Here is a 17,037-nt window from a genome sequence, read left to right on the forward strand (position 1 = left end):
CATTTAGGATCCTCAGGGCCCGAAACAAAGGTTGGAGAGAATATCACCTGATGACTCAGGAACAACCTGGTGCTGTCATCCAAGTGTTTAAGACATTTCACTCAACAGGCCTCGTGGTAATACAATAGAAGTATCACATTCATTTTTCACAGGCAACAGAGCACGATTAATAATCCTGATCCATCCCAGTGAAACCATATGGGGCTACAGGACAGGATCCAGCAGTCAAATTATTAACATCAGTCCTTCTGTGCCTACAGGAGGGGGAGGAGAGTTGGAGACGGGCAGCTCTGCTGTTGTGGTAAGAGCACTGAAACAATGAAATGTGCCGATAAGATCCGGACGAAATGTTCAATAAACAGAAATCCAGTTGTCTTTTTTTTTTACTCAATCAGCATGCAAATGAGAAACAGAGACATAAACATGACAACTGAGCATTGGAGAGGAAACTGAGAAATATAACAGCCAGCAGCTGAGACTGAGAGAAGACTATATGTTCCATCCAACAGTCCAAACAAGACAATACAATCCATGCTTCACTGCTCCTGATCGGATCACTATCCTTATCTGCCCAAAACACAGAGACACATTGCCTTCAAGATATCTGCAAATGTTCGTTTGCATGACAATAAATGTGCAAGCATGTGTAAAAGACAAATATTCTGTTTGTGCACTGCGGTGAAAGAAGCCAATGATGTATTGTGTCTGTAAAAGTGTTCCACCCAGTCTTTCTCTCGTAAGCACTGGAGGAGGACAGATCCCCTGTGACAATGGAGCTATGACATCATTAAAACAAGAAAGACACCGGCCCCATAGTACTATTTCTATCTTTTGACAAACACAGTGTTAACAATGTTAATAATGCCTTGATTCCCAGTGGATTCTTTCCCTATGTAATGAAAAAGCATCTGAAAAGCCTGCACCTCATAAATTAAGCCTGTGGAGAGTTTTTTCCAACATTATGCTGCAGAGACCGTCTGTGTCAATGTGTTAGTCACTCAGAAAGAGAGATGAAAATCCACAATAGAATATGTGCTATAAACTGTGCAGACTTAGAGAAGAAATCTCTAACATGACATCAGTAAATTGTGCACCCCCTGCACAATTCAAATAAGTTTTGCTTAGTGAGGAGCTGGAGTGAAAGTGTTGAAAAGGTCAAGCTCTTCAAGTGTAGCTGTAGCTGCAGGTCATGACATGACATGCAGTTACACGTAGTCTGTGGCAGACAGACAGGAGCTGAAGACAACACTAAACTGCTAAACGTCAAAAGGATTTGTCAAGCAAAGTGCGAAATCTTACGGCTTTCAAATAATTTTAATCATGCTTTTCATGCTTATGTGTTTTTTTATTATTCATGGGCTCATCTTCAGTAATGTCATCAGTTCAAAGCTCTTAAAAACTCTGTTTAAAATTTTATTTCCTAATAACATCAACTATTCATGATTAAAAATTCCAACAATCAAAGACTATGTTCAGAATAAAACATTTGTTATTTATTAAGGGCATTAAAGTCAAAAGCTCAGCAAATCCTCTAGATCGGGATTGTGTCAGTGTGGTTTGCTCAGGTTTGACCAACAGCAGCCTAGCAACATTGGTATTTAACTCTGTAACTGTCATCACATTTAATGAAAACCCTACTAAATCCATATTGGTCCACAGAGAAACATGACATCACCTTTATTATTCAACAGAGCCCCGCCTCATTTCTGACGAGAGAGGAGCAGAGACAAAAACACAAATACAGAAATCACTCAAGTAAACTACTCAAACTGTTTCAACATTAGAGAAAATCTCGTATTTATGTAGGGTCCCAGCACTTTTTAGGGAATGGAACTTGCACTGATGTTATCATCTTATGGATGAAAACTCCACGGATAGGTCATTCACTCTAAATGGTTAATAGTGCTTGGTCTAAAGTGCATGGCACAAGTGGGCCGAGTTAAACGACGCATAATCTAAATAAGGCGTTAAGGGAAAAGGAGTTGTATTTAGTCCTCTAAGTGTTTTTAGGTATAACATGATTCAATAATTTCAAGTAATATCTCCCATTCCCTTTAAAAGTCAGGTGTGTGTGCACAAGGAACACACATTTTACATGATGGATTCAGCAAACTGGAGCGAAGCAAGCTGTTTTTCCTCTGAAAGTAATGCATTAAAAGCAGTATGTCACCGCAGCAAATATTATGGGACATTAAGTATCTACATTAAACTTGAAAGAGGAAACAGAACTAAAGTTTTGGCTTCTGAAATAATCAATGACGTTGGGCATAAATGTGCACAGCGTCTTTCTAATGGGGTGTTGGACAGCAGCTTCGCAACTCTGCTCTGCTCTCTGCTATATTCACATTTTAGAGAATAGAATTAATGTCTTTCTTATTTTTCTTAATTATGTATTATTTCAGCCACCCCATTCCACGTCCCTGTGTGTGTAACAAGCAGAGTGTTAACATGTTGTGAACCCACTCTTTAGGCACATCATGCTATCTGAATAATAGGCCCTTTAAGAGACAGCATGCAGTGTTGCATGCGCTTTCAGCAGTCAGACCCTTAAATCTGAGCTGTAATATTTGGAGCAAAGAGCAACAGATTTAAAACCCCAAAGACAGACTCCCATCCACACCTACACACCAGCAGTGTTTGTTTTCCATTCCTATAGGATGTCAGTAGACATGGCAGCAGAGAAGAAATAACCAGAGCTATGTAGGTAATAGCTTCAAAAATAAATCTCTTTAGGTGTATTATTAGTTGACATAGCAGTCCTAGTCATATCAATGCCATAAGTGAGATCTAGTGCAGGAAATGGATAGGGTGGTAAAACTGGCAACGATGTACAAATCCAAGGATATGGATTTATGAATGGCTTAAGCTCAACTGCAGCTCAGCACACTGCAGTTAAATGCTTTTGGTTTGGCATTTTATATAGATAGTTATAAAAATAGATATACTTTATTGTCTGTCCAAAGTTGTACAATACTGTAAGGTTTGTTTAACTACAGTGGGTTTACTTTTACTACAATACATTGGGCATTTCATGGCTGAAGGTGTATTGCCTAACAAGTCTTTAAGCGCAAGTTGTACCCGGCAGTATGTTGCAGGCTGGTAGTATGAAACTAGATCCAAAAATCCGTCAAACAAGTTACAGTTTGATCAAACTGAAAACACCCTAGGAAAAGAGCAATAAAACAAGGCGTTTATGAGCTGTGTTAATAACGCATGTACAAATAGTTCAAACAACATCTTTCTTTTTCCACTGTTCTATTGACAATAACCTACAGAAAGGAGAAGGCTGATTCATTGCTTTGCTGTTAGAGGTACAGTTCCTTTTAATGGCCTGCTTGATGGATGGCCCAGTCCTATTTGAGTGCTTTCCCACAAAGGTGGAGGGCGGAGAAAAGGACGATGAAGCATTGGGTAGGAGGAAAACCAGGAAGGAGGGAGGGCAGCAAATGAAGGAGAGTAGAGGAAGTGGACATGGAAATGTAAGTGTAAGAAGTCATGGAAGGCTGGAGAAGAGAGGTCCATTTATAAATGCATCCAGGCAAATCCCAGCATGGGGGCACGCAACAGCCTAACTACTGGGAGACTCCCAGCTAAGGGGGGTAAAATCCAAAGGCAGAAAGGGGCAGTCCAGGGGGGGTAAATGGGGGTATATGAGTCCTCTCCAAAATTCCTAGAAAAACACAAATTGGTCATTCATTTCCCCATCCTCCCCTGATACTCCGGCCCCCACTCACTCACCCAAGGAAATGATCAGTGACTGCTGTTTAAGTGAAGGCAGAGGAAGGCCCAATCTTGTACTTATTCGCCTATGGCGTCACTATGGAAAATGCATCTCACCCAGAGCTTCAGTCCTGTATCATATCAATATCTCAGAGCCTCTCGGTAGCCTCTACAGTTACATGCACATAAATATTACCCTATTATTCTGAATATAACAATATTCTGAATTTGATGTGAGTCATATAAACAGCACATTCTGTTAAATATTCAGAATCAGGACTGCATGTTCTCTGCATGTAGCTTTTTTCGATTAAGAAACGTGGGATATGCCGGTATTATTCTGGCCTTAGGAGCATTATTTGGACATGTTACCAGCAAATTTGTAATATTCATCTCAACCGGGGTTTTTACCGCAGTTTGCAACACACAGTCTCTTGTCTACTCACAGTCGGCTCTGTGTGTTGTTATGGATACTTTGCACACAAACTAACTAGCCAACAGTTTGCAAAGCTGTGGGGTAGAGATGCATGCAAAAAAATTCCACATTTTTGGTCAGAAGGAGAAACACACCTGCTTGACTTAGGCGTTAACAGGTTTTTGGATATGCACAAATATCGCAGCAATGACCTTTTCAAAAAGGTTAAGGAAGGAAAGAGAGAGTCCAACAAGTCCACCACAAAAGTCTATTTTGATGCAAAGAAGCAAAATGACAATCAGATCCAGCTGTTCTACTTCTCCACATTTTGACATGATAAACAACGTGTTAGGGCAGGTTAGTTGGAGCATACACAGCCGCACGTAAACAGGAGAGGTAGTGGAATATTCATTTTCATTATTCATGTTAACAGCTAAGAAAAGGAGGAAGACTGTCTTTTTCAGAATAAGGGCAAAAAACGGTCTATCTTGTGTATGTAAACATACCTAATGGAGGTACATTAAGCAGAGTGCACAGTAAGGGAACCACAAGGTAAACATGCCACTTTTGTCGTTCTTTTTGTCAAATATACAAAGCCTCAAGTTTTCACACACACAAATTTCGTCGTGAACCGCATTGTAAATATATTTTTATGTATGTTTGGCAGAGCTTAAAAAGGAACTGGGACCCAATCAAGGGGCATTCAGGTCACTGTTATGTCATTATGGACACAATCATATTTGATAAGTTAGATAATTTTCCTAGGCCATATCCTCATTTCCCCTCAGTAAGCTACTCTCCCATATTTTTCCACATTAGTATCCATTTATGATTATGAATGAAAGCTTGTCAAAGAAATTCCATATCACTCCATTTTCCACGCTGATTGCTGCTACTGAAGCATTCCAGACGAGTGTGTGTCATTACGTCTGCCTAATCCCACATTAGTCTCCATTACCGAGACATGGCTTAATGATTCCACTATCTCCACAAATTAGGCCACCGCTGTTTCTCTCCTTTTTTCTCTCTCTCTCACTCTCTTACACACACACACGCACACAAAGAGACAGATGTGTGCTTAAAGGCAAACAAACATGCACAAAAAGTCACACACACGTTTTCAGTTTCTGCATGGCTCTACCCTTGAGAACTTCCTCCCAAGCCTTTTAAAGGATGTACGACTTTGAGTGGCTGGTAGTGTATGGCTTATACAATAATGTATGGCTTATAATGTCAGCCACATATGACACGCATTTCATAGGGTGATTTACTGGTTAACAGTTCCTGCTGAAACCCATCCAGCATTACAGAATGAATGGAATGAAATCTAAACATAAATCAGCTCATGGGGTCACTCTGTAAGGCGAGACTCTGGTTTTGGGAATTGGGACTGCGCACACTCTCACACACACAAACACACACACAACTAAGGCCAAGGATGGATATGCTGTAGAAAAGACACGTCTTGCCAGATATATTGTGGCTTTTACTGCTGTTGGCTTGTGTTCCACTTAACGCCCTTTACTTTTACGCACACAGTATATCACTCACCTGCCTCTCAGCTCACTGCTAATCCAGCAGGCCAGTGAGCGAATGGGTCACTGTGGAAGCCCTCACTGTCACCAGACAGAGCAAACAAAGGGCTGGATCACATCTACAGCAGAGTTAAATCACACAGAGCTTTTTGGCTGTAGTAGTCTTACATCACACATGTGAAGGTTACAAATGCACACACGATGCTGTAGATTTAACACCAGAACACCCACATCTTGTGCATTTACAACCTAAAACTAGAGCCGAATAGCATTTGAAAAAGTAAATAAATAAACCCTGACATTTGAGAAGCGCATGAAGACAATGTTTTGGTCTTTTTGCTTGATAAATTATATATATGTGTGTGTGTGTGTGTGTGTGTGTGTGTGTGTGTGTGTGTGTACGTATGTATGTATGTATGTATACACATACGCATGTATGTATGTATGAACATATGTATGTATGTAGGCATGTATAGACAAACACAGACAGACAGACAGATTGGCTTGTGACGCCCCGATGTTATCGTGCACCCCTAATGGCCACATTTGGCTATGCACCAATGAAGTACTTGAAAGTGGCACAACACAAAACCATGCAAGTAAGAACACTGGTACATAAATATACACTTGATAACATACACTATAGCAGTAGTTGTGTGGCACAAAGGTTCTCTCCATCCACTACCATGCCTAAAACAGATGTAAGGCCTCTATGCATGACGTATCCAGTTTAAATTCACATAAACCTCAACACTAATTCATATATATGGACCAAACAGGGACCACAACAGTGGTGAATGTTTGAAGGCTTGGTGGCACATCCAGAGGGACAGCAGCTGACTGAACCCGAGGGGAGGCCTGACTCATCCAGCTGAGCAAACAGATGAGGCTGGAGTCCAGACTCTTCCAATAAGGCTGAGCCCTGAGCTAACACATGGACTAATGCAGTCCAGGAGGCCAAGGATTGGCGAGTTGACGCAAAATGTGCAATCCTGATGAAGATTTGCAGGTACTACAACACCCAAAAGGAAAACACTTATATGCGTATGTAGAAAAAAAAAATCATACTGTAAGAAAAAAGGTCAGGGGAAAATATTTTACTGGACGGAGCTACTCAGTTGCTGAAAGTTAACATTTTTTTAAAATACAAAATATATTATTTTCTAACAATTTAAATGTCTTTTTTGCTTCCAACAACATGTGATGGAAAAACTAAATATTCATGATCATTTGTTTCCTGACACATTTACATCCACTTTTGTTGCACAAGCTCTGTATTGGAGGGGGTCACATAAATAGATGTGATGGTATTCAAGAAAATTACCACATGTTTTCTGAGAACTATACCATTTCCAAAACTTTCTTTCTTAGGAATAAACTTTCTACAAATGCAAAAGTGTCCATCTGGGTAATAATGTGTGTATACCAAATCCTAATACCAGGGGTTAGTGCTACATCTACACACATCATGCATCATAGCAAAAGTCACTTTTGAGCCAATATGCTCTTATTAGGACCAGTTTGTCTGTTCTGGCGTAGAATACTGTCAGATTGGAGTTTCTTCCTGTAGCTGCAAGGCATGGCTGGTTAGTTATTAAAAACATCTCATCTTCTAGCTATAATTTAACCCATGGCTGCACACTAGAAATATGCTCACAAACTGAGCAAGATCTGTCACACAGGTCTTATATAAGTTCTGTCAACACTGCAGCTCCTCTGAGCTCAGGATGATTGCCGTTTTGAGCCAACAGACGATCAGGGACGGTGGCTCAGAGACCTATAGTGTTGTCTTGTCACTGACTAATGTCTGAGTGTTTGTGCTTCAGCTGTACCATACTAGTGCAGAGATTTGACTTTGCATATGGAATTATCTCACTCAAATGGTAGAAAATTTTCCTTGGTTAATGAAAAATAAGCCCTCAAGGCTGAATAGGAAACTAAATGACTTGTAAAGAAGCAGTGTTTTTTGCAGTGTGGGCAGCCTTGATGGCAAAGTGAAAACAGCTGAGAAGTGATACAGTGCAATCATCACCAGGGCTGGAAAATTAGTCTGGAAATGTAATTTAGTTTTTATATAATTTATACCAGTGTGCTCTGTATATTAATTTCAATATACAGAACCCACTGGGTACGCATATTAACTTTATTTCCTTGTTGATTGCATACAGTGACTGAGAGTTTCTATCCCGCACCTGGCAGAAATTAAAACCACATGTCCTGACAAAGAAGTGCACTCCACTAATAAGTTGTTTTGAATGAGAGCACTGGTTAAACACCTTAAATAAGTATTATTTATTTTTACAGACAGGTCCTGGTAACTTAAAGGAATACGTCACCCACAAAATGACCATTTGTTAATCATTTAGTCATGCTGTGTTACCTTGGATTCCTAAAGAAAACTGTGCTTTTCTTGTATGCCTTAAAGAAATACAGCAAATGTGATCAATTGGTTGATTAGGGACCATGTTTAACAACTGAAAAATTGTATCAAAACATCTATTTACAACCTCTCGGCTCGTGCAGTATAATCCATAATAATATAATTACTGATCCAGTTTTATGTTCAGCATTTCCCCCCAAAAAAACAGCATTTTCACTAAAATACCTTATTTTTTGAGTCGTGCTTTGAAGACAGCATCAACTAGTTTCACTGTCAGTTCAGTTTTAAATATTAAGTTTTAAATGCATGTGTTTGGGGAGCCAATTTGCGAATCCTAGGATGACGCCTGCATTACTCTGCCTCTGAATGGCTTACCCTGACATTTTTACCCTAACCAATCCCTGCCCTTTAGCATAAACATAACCAATCCAACCAACAAAAGTTCTAGCCAATCATAAGGAGAGCACAGCTGCTCATAACTTCTCTATCCTAGGATTTGCAAATTGTTGTTGGAAAGTGGTAAGCATACCACTGGATAACTGAGACTTGGATTATACTGCACGAGTTTTGTGAGGGTTTGTATACGGATGTTTTGATATAGTTTTGCTGTGTTAAACCTGGTCCCCAGTCAGTTAATAAATCAGTTTGTTCACCATTTTCCATGGTGGCATGAGAGAAAAACAAAGTTATCTTCACAGCTGTTATACAAATGGTCATTTTGTGAGTGAAATATTCCTCCACTAGGTGGAATAGGCATCATTGCAGGTTTGATTCCTACTGGGGGAGTGTAGCTGTACAACGAAACACTTCATGAAAGGTTAAAAGGTGTTAAAGCAAACAGATTATTAAAATCATCAGTTCAGATCCAAAAAACAGAGAACAAGCTGTACAAAAGTATGATTACACTAACAGCTACACTCCCCTTTACAGATAACTTCTGCCTGTCAAGTGCAAAGTGAGGAAAGATTTAGTCCCATAAGAAATCTCAGAATCTCCTTGGTAGCAAATAAGCCATAAAATGCAGAGGCAAAAATCTCCGGCATCTGCTTTTCAAAAGGGCCATAAGGGAGTCTCGACTTTCTCTTGGTTACATAAACAATGGAGCTTTAAAGTCCAAATGCCTTTCACAGTACAGCTACTGCCTGGCCACTAAGACCATCTCCTCACCTCCCTCTTTGCACAAACTTACCCTATAGGCTTCGCTGGCCGAGTAAAGCTGCGTCCTAAAATGACCAAGAACCAAAATGCCTGAAAGGTTCGTAACTATGCGCTCTGTAACTATAAACATTTTCACCATCAATCCAGAAAAAAAGGATGATGTGAGATATACATATCACTGCATTGAGGTCTAATAAGGTTGCAGGATGGACTAAATTACAGGGGAGAAAAATGACGGTTACAAAGAGAATTAATGTTGACAGAAAGAGCTAAATAAAGGATTTACGAGGGAATGAAATGCAAAAGCAAAACGGAGGGTGAGAGAGGAAGGACAATGTCATTCTCCTTTTGAACGTTCCCAGCCTGAGAAAAGACAACACCAGCTCTTGTTAAATTTGTTTACATCTTTCAAGCAACTCATTGTTTTTAACAAGGCCAAGAACGTTCTCAAAAGCAGAAAAATGAGCTTTGTTTTTATTTGAGAGCAAAAGGGAAAGTGAGCATTTCCCTCGATGTGAGCCAGCAAGCATTTTATTAGAAGTGATAGTGCATGTGTGTCTATGCATGTGTGTGTACATGTGTGCGTGTGTGCATGCGAGTGTTTACACAGCTGGAAGTAGAGAGCGGAATCACTTCAACTGGCGGGGGTTCCTGGGGTGTCTGCTGTGATCCCATTAAAAGGCAGACAGGCTCTGGCACCCTCTCCAGAAAACAAGAGGACTTCACTTACCAAAATATCCCTGCATTAGAGCTCAAAAACAGGCCAAATCCCTACAAACCCCTGTTGAATTTACTAAGGGGGCAAATGGTTCCCTCTCTAAACTCCTGATAGCTGATTGCTCTGGCAGGGTTCAGGTGGATCTGCTGAGTGGCCTCCAGCCCAGTTTCCACTCCATTCAAGTTTCCACTCAGACCCAGACTTGCCTCCACACCTCACTCTCGTCTCTCTCACTCTCTCTCCAACCCGCCCTCTTCACATCCTCCTCCTCGGGTCCAGTCCAAAAGCCAAAAACACTCACGCCAGATTTATTGAAAACTCCATATCAGTAGGTGTTTAAGTATCTATCTATCTGTCTGACTGTCTATGCTGCACTCTCTCCCTCCTCCCTCTCGTCCTCCCTCTCTGCTTCCCACCGTCAACCTGTACTGTAGCTGCCCCGGGAGCTTCCTGTTAGATGTGATTCACCAATGAGGAGATATCACGCTGAGCAAAGTTGAGGTTGAGATCAAACCAAACTCAACAACCCCGCTCCTTGATTTATCCATCACACTAATAGCTCTTATGAGTCATGAGTTACGGGACAGAGGGCAGCGCAGCGCGGTCCAGCATTACACTACCGATCCCCGGCCCACCTCAGCAGCGCCACGCTCGGCCTGCCTGCTTCCAGGAAAACTTACTGGCCACGCTGTGATACCGCGTGCTGGGGATTGACAAGCCTCCAGGGCTCACTCACTTCTCCAAACAAGGCCTTTTCACATTACACACACGCTTAGACAAGCATGCACGCCCCCAGTTGCGCTGAACACACATGCATGAAAAAAATATATCCATATATCAAAACACACCAGCTTTGCAGAGCAAGAGACCAAACATGCTGCTCACTAATCTTCTGGTCACTGTCTGCAGTCAACAGAAATAAAGTGGGGAGACCAGAGCCAATTAGCTGTGAGGGTGAAGAGGGGGAAAGTGAAGGAGCACGCTGCGGTCCAGCAGGGCCTGTAATGTGGATCAAAGCTGCAGAAAATGGACTAAGTCTCAGTTTCATTAGCCTGCTGTCCCAGCCCTGCTCTGTTTACAGGCCTGATTGAGCTGCAGTGAAAGCAGATCGCTGGCTGCTCACTTATCGTTTGTGCACCGTCCAGACCAATAAAACTCATATCCATACATAAACAAGCTGCCAGATCCTGCAGGGAAAAAACAGTGGCGTGGCTCACAGAGTGAAGCACTCTTGCATGTAATTAAAGCAAAGACCAAGCAATTAAACTCAGAGCATCAGAATCACTGTGGGAGGTGCGAAGATGTGGATTGAAATGATAACCACACTTTAACCACAATCAGACAGACAGAAGGGGAGAGTTTTTCTCTGTGTGTGTGTGTGTGTGTGTGTGTGTGTGTGTGTGTGTGTGTGTGTGTGTGTGTGTGTGTGTGTGCGTGTGTGTGTGTGTGTGTGTGTGCCTGCGTGTGTGCGTGCATGTCATTCTCCACTGTATCTGGATGCTTTTGGGTGAGTTTTAATATCTGATGGCAAAAACATAAGCAACATTTTTGAGGAGAAGATTCAGTTCATACCTGTGTGGCTTTTGGTCTTTGGCAAACCAGTCGAGACGAGGGTCAACACTGGGGCTGGGGACACAAAAAGAAAATGTGTTATGCAGCTGTAGAAAGATGCTGCCAATAAACTGGGTCATCCACGGGCCATTTACACAGATCTACAGTACCAATTTCAGCAGCTTTAAAATAAGATTTACCTCATCCATTAGTGATGTAAAAGCAAAATGAGCTTTTATTGCACTCTTCATAGCAGACCGCAAAGATCAGTGGGACCGTTAACTCACAATGATAAAAGCTTGTCTGTCTGCCCTAATGGTCTCCTATCTCTGGAGCTACTTCTCGACATGCAGAGGGTGGAATCTTTAGTGGTCATAAACATTTGACAGGATTTTGCAGCAGAGATGAACATGTTAAAAAGTGGCACATTAATGTGGAAACTGTGATGATTAAGGACAGGACTGAGCAAGAACAGCGATCATAAAACAGTAGGGTAACACATCTTTCTATTCCTGTGGGCCAATTTGCTTTGCAGCCAGTTGATACACACTAAACAAACAAATTAAACAAGTGGCATCAGCTAATCCGAGCAGTTAAAAGCAAATCTTGATTTGTAATGGGAACATATTCTGTGAGTCCTGCAAAGGTACAGAGGGGTAACAATGGGCAATATGCAAAAAAATAACAATCAAGGCATTGATAGTGGTCTGGTTAAAAAACAAAACTTTGAGACTTTGAGAAGGGAGAACCAGGAATGCTAAGAAGCTAATTTATTTCCAGGTTTTACGACTCAATTCTGGAGCCCTTCAGGTGGAGCAGGGAGTACATGAGTTTAGGAAATGATATGTACTTAGGCTAAGAATGTGTTATTGTGCAACAATAAACTGTTATATCAAAGATGACAGTTACGATAAATTAAAGAAAACAATAACATCTGAAAAGTTAACTTCAGTGGCAATTATTTAAAAACTCGATCGAAATAAGATTCAAATACAGACAAAAATAAAGCCTGCTAAACATTTATTTTTCATTTATCTGCTACAATCAATACAGATCTGCTACTACCAAAACTACAATACCGATGTACTGTACATTGAAGGTGTGTATTAATATCACTGGCCCTGGCCCAGAATCACAATTTTTACAGTGAAATACAAGCCAGCCTGTCCTGTCTGCCTGCCATAGATAGCAGAAACTCTTTGGGTTGGTGATAGGATCCATACTTCTATCATCCTTAAGGGCACCCAGTCAAGTTTTCTTGTGAATAAATAAGTTATGTTTACATTTTGTGTTACTAACAAAACATACAGAGTAGTGTAAGAATGCTACTTTTGTTTGTAGGCCAACCTGGACAATAACATTGCTGGATTTTGGATTTGGATTATTGCAGAAAATAATCTCTGTGGCAAACAAATAAATATCACAATGTTTTTTTAAGCAAGATTATCTTCACAAATCAGCACAAACTTTATGATTTTTGAAGCCGAAATGCAATTTCCAGAAGTGAAAAGCTAACGATAGGCCATAAACAAACCACACATCGGTAGCACAACTGCAACGTGGTCACCATAACAAGGTCGTGAAGCCATGTTTGGCGTGATGACGTTCTGTATTACTCTCTTGTTAGTGACCTTTCTTTTAACTACACATAAAAGCCCCAAAATTCAATCATTTACATTTTTCATGTCATAGAACAAAATGTGGATATCTAAGCTTGTGTTAACCACAGACCTTATTTCAGGCATCTAACAAAAAACCCATTCAAAAACCCACTAACCTTAAGACGAGGGACATGGGAGTGCTAAAATGCAAACTCATTTGTGAGTTTTAGGGCTCTTTCCGGCAGCACTTAATTGTGTGTATCCTTGAGGTTTAAAAAAAAGTGCTGATTGCATTTCCTGCTGATTTTTAAGTCTTGCCTTGCTCATATCCGTGTTCACTAGCTTTCAGTCATCCTCTTTAATGCCTTTGCTGGCACATTGCAGCATATCTTCCTACTCCTGTAATTCAATGTAGCAAATCTGTCAACCAGCAGACATCTGTAGTCAACACTTGTTACCTCTTCCAAACATGTTGCTATTTTGTGCGGGTATGGCAGGCCATGGCGTGCAAACAACCTGTTAACCAGGTCACATCATGAGAGCACATTGATACGTGCCCACCTGTGCCAGCCTGCAGGCTAAAAAAAAAAACAAAACTCCCATGCTGCCAACAGCTGCATCCTGCAGGACCTGCAGGCCTGTCCCATGCAGACCTCTGTTTAACAGTACAAGATAGACCTACTTTGCATTAGGTTAACAGTTACACAAATACACTCAAAGTGAATCATGGCCACATAAAGTGGGACATAATTTATTCCAGATCATCTATTTTGAACTACAACTACATCTGTCATTTGGAAGAAAAAAATCTTTTGCTCATAGCTCAGGGCTTTGATGATTGAGACATGTACCCCAAACACCTGAACATACTCCATTTCAACAAGATCTATGGTAAGTGCCTACAGCACTGCACTGAACTGTAGAGAGGGTAAACAGCATGGCACGTGCCTAAATAGTCTGGGAAATATCTCTCAAATACAATGAGTGCAAACAAACACTGTGCAGATGCATATAAAGCATACATGCACACAAGTGCCAGACGGACCCTGTGCAGTCCTGTTTTGATAGGCAATGAGTTGAGTGTTGGAGATGAGGATGTGTGTGAAAGATTGGGACTGCTCAGAAGCCGCTGTGCATGAAGCCTTGGAACGCACATATGGAACACGTAATTGAATGAGAAACGGTCTCTCGCTGGATCAAGACAGTTTTCTGGCACCGTAATAAAAGCATGAGGTCGGTACAGGCTTTAGTTTTTTGCTGCCTTCATTGTGTTTGCAGCACTTTTATTTTGTTAGCCCTTTTGAGTACTCGCTCTACATCCTCCCTGTGCCAAAGCATGCATAATGTCATGAACCTGTGTTGTTCAATAGTTTACAAAAAGTATAAATCAGATCTAATAAAGAGTGGAAAAGACCTGTTTCCAGGAGTGAGAGAGACAGAGAGATTGGCAGAGCGGTTGGCCGTGGTGCTGCTGCTGCTGCTGCTGCTACTCTCCCTCTCCAGTGTTGCTCTCCTGCCAAGATGGACGAGTGCTTTGCTCCTGGTTTCAGAATTTTATCACCACCACTCATCCACAGAGACACACAGCCAGTCTTCTCTCTGCTTGGCTTCTCAACCCACACCCTGACACTATCGCTGCCATTCACACATACATAAATCAAAGGCAGCCGAGAGGAATGAGTCAGTGGCACACTGATAAGTATCGCAACAAGAGGTGCAGCAGTTACATGCACACAAACAAAAATAAATGGTAATGCATACGCCAGACAAGGGCTGACATAGTCTGCATGATTTACAGTCCACGGCCACAGAGAAAGAAACCATATGTGTCAACAAGCTCTTAGTTTTACTTGCTTTTGGCAAACTGGCTGCCACAATCAACACAACATATCTCATTCTACTGACTCCCTGGGAAAGTTTTAATTATCTAATTATGCTATTAAATTAGAAATAGCAGCTCATTCCCTTAGTTGTATGCTAATAGTATCACTCTGAATACTGTTTACATCTTTCGTAGCTTTTTTTCAAACATGGTTTGTCTAACTGAGGGGCCCAGCATTTGATCTGGGATTTATTTTGGCTGTCTATGTAGGCATGAAAATGTGGGAGGTTTGAAAATAAACATCCACCAGTGACTGGCATCCTGTCTTTGATGTCTGATGAAGTCAAGGCAACTATGAACACAATAACAGGACCAATAACAGTGGCGAAATCTGTAGTAAAACTGTCATGAAGTAATATTATGTCCCAATACATAGTATGTCACATGCAGTATGCCAAAAATACCAGGATGCTCTACTACACATCCGGCCGGATTTTTCAGCCAGCAAGTCAGCATGCTTTTTTGGCTATTTTTACCCATAATCCTCTACACAGCAGCAGATACATCACATCTTCACAGCTGACAGAAGCTGCAATGATGGGTGGCAGTGCATTTAAGTGACTAATAACAAGTCAAAAGGTAATAATACGCAGAAAAAAAATTTGCTTAAGTGAACAAAATAATCATGGATGACCAACAATAAAAAGTTAAAACAACAACAACAAAAAAACAATGTAAGATGCATATGTAAGCTGATTTAATAAGTATAAAATGTTAGAATCTACAGTGTATTCAGTCATAACTTAAAAGTTAAAAGAAAATTGCAAAGTAACAACAGCAGGGCTTGCAGGGTTAACCTAAGTTTCTGGCAATTTTGGCAAATGGCTTTTTTTTCTACCTCCATGGCAACATATATGTCAATAAAGTTCAGGGGGCGGTGTTATGAAGTAGTATGTCCTCCCCTTGTGTGCATACTGCATGCAACAATATATATAATGTCAGGGCAGCTGTAGTTCCTACTAAAAGTGAAAAAGAATCAGTATGCGATTCAGAACGCACCCCAAGACATTTTTGGTTTGGTTATTGACATGTTCTGACATGACTGACAACACCAATTTTAGTTCAAGAGGAGCTCTTGCAGTTCTCACATGTGAGACCAAAACTACTGGGATCCGAAAGGGTGCTAGCAGTTCTTGCTTTTCTGGCTGCTCGCCTCTTCATCACTTCACCGTCTTTTGTCTCGATGCAACGAATCACTCAATCACAGCCTTGCTTCTTTCATTTGTCAACAGCAATTGCCAGGGACTTCATTGAACTTTACTATAAACCACAGCCTTGGACGGTCAATTGGATGCTTTCCCCTAACAACTGGAGCCATGTCTTGTTTGCATGGAGGATCTATCCAGCCCATCTCAACTTGCAACTTCTCAGGCATAATATGAATATATCACATACCTGCACATCGTGAGAACCTCAGTTTCAACAAACTCGTTCTCCGCTTTGCAGATGACTGTGCCCTCTGTGTGGATACAATGCTAAAATGCAAGACACTGTTTATTGCTTCCTCTAAGAATATGATACCTTCAGTCTGAAAACATTATAAAACAAACACTAAGCACCAATCTGCTCCAATAAAAAACCTCTGCAAAGCTATGCATTACTGTTAACAGAGAAATCCTCAATGCTTTTGATACATTTATCTTGTATTCCATTTTATAGTTGCAGCAAAGCAACAACAGCTAATTGCATGACAAGCCATTGTAATCCCCATACAACAAAAATAAAAAATATAAAATAACATAAATATAAAAAACATAAAATTTCTCTACAGGTTTATAAGGATCAAGTAACACAAGCTGTTGTGATGCACAAAACAGGCAATTAACATTTTGATGGACATCCAATTTTCATCACTTGACAGTTTGCTGAGTGTAAACATTAAACTATCCAAATGAACTGTTTTTAGTAGTGCATCCAACAAACCACTTCTCACTGAGTTATCTAAATCAGTTACAATACACAAGTATGATTTTATGGATGTCACCCCAATTTCCATGGTACTGTAGGTGCACTAATATGTCAAACAATGCAATAGCCAAACTTAAAATGAAAAGTCTGCCTTGGCTTTAAAACGATA

At 40.7% G+C, this 17,037-nt stretch overlaps 1 protein-coding gene across 1 annotated transcript in view; it reads right to left on the minus strand.

Moving 5' to 3' along the window:
• znf469 (zinc finger protein 469) overlaps positions 1 to 17,037 on the minus strand; it is a 225,122-nt gene that overhangs the window by 155,805 nt on the left and 52,280 nt on the right. Inside the window, 1 exon segment of the mRNA XM_042496092.2 lies at positions 11,499 to 11,552. The gene's annotated coding sequence lies outside the window, so the exon portion shown is untranslated.

Source organism: Plectropomus leopardus, chromosome 7, assembly GCF_026936395.1.
Source record: "Plectropomus leopardus strain MGB_pleo_1.0 chromosome 7, ASM2693639v1, whole genome shotgun sequence".
Lineage (NCBI taxonomy): Eukaryota > Metazoa > Chordata > Actinopteri > Perciformes > Serranidae > Plectropomus > Plectropomus leopardus.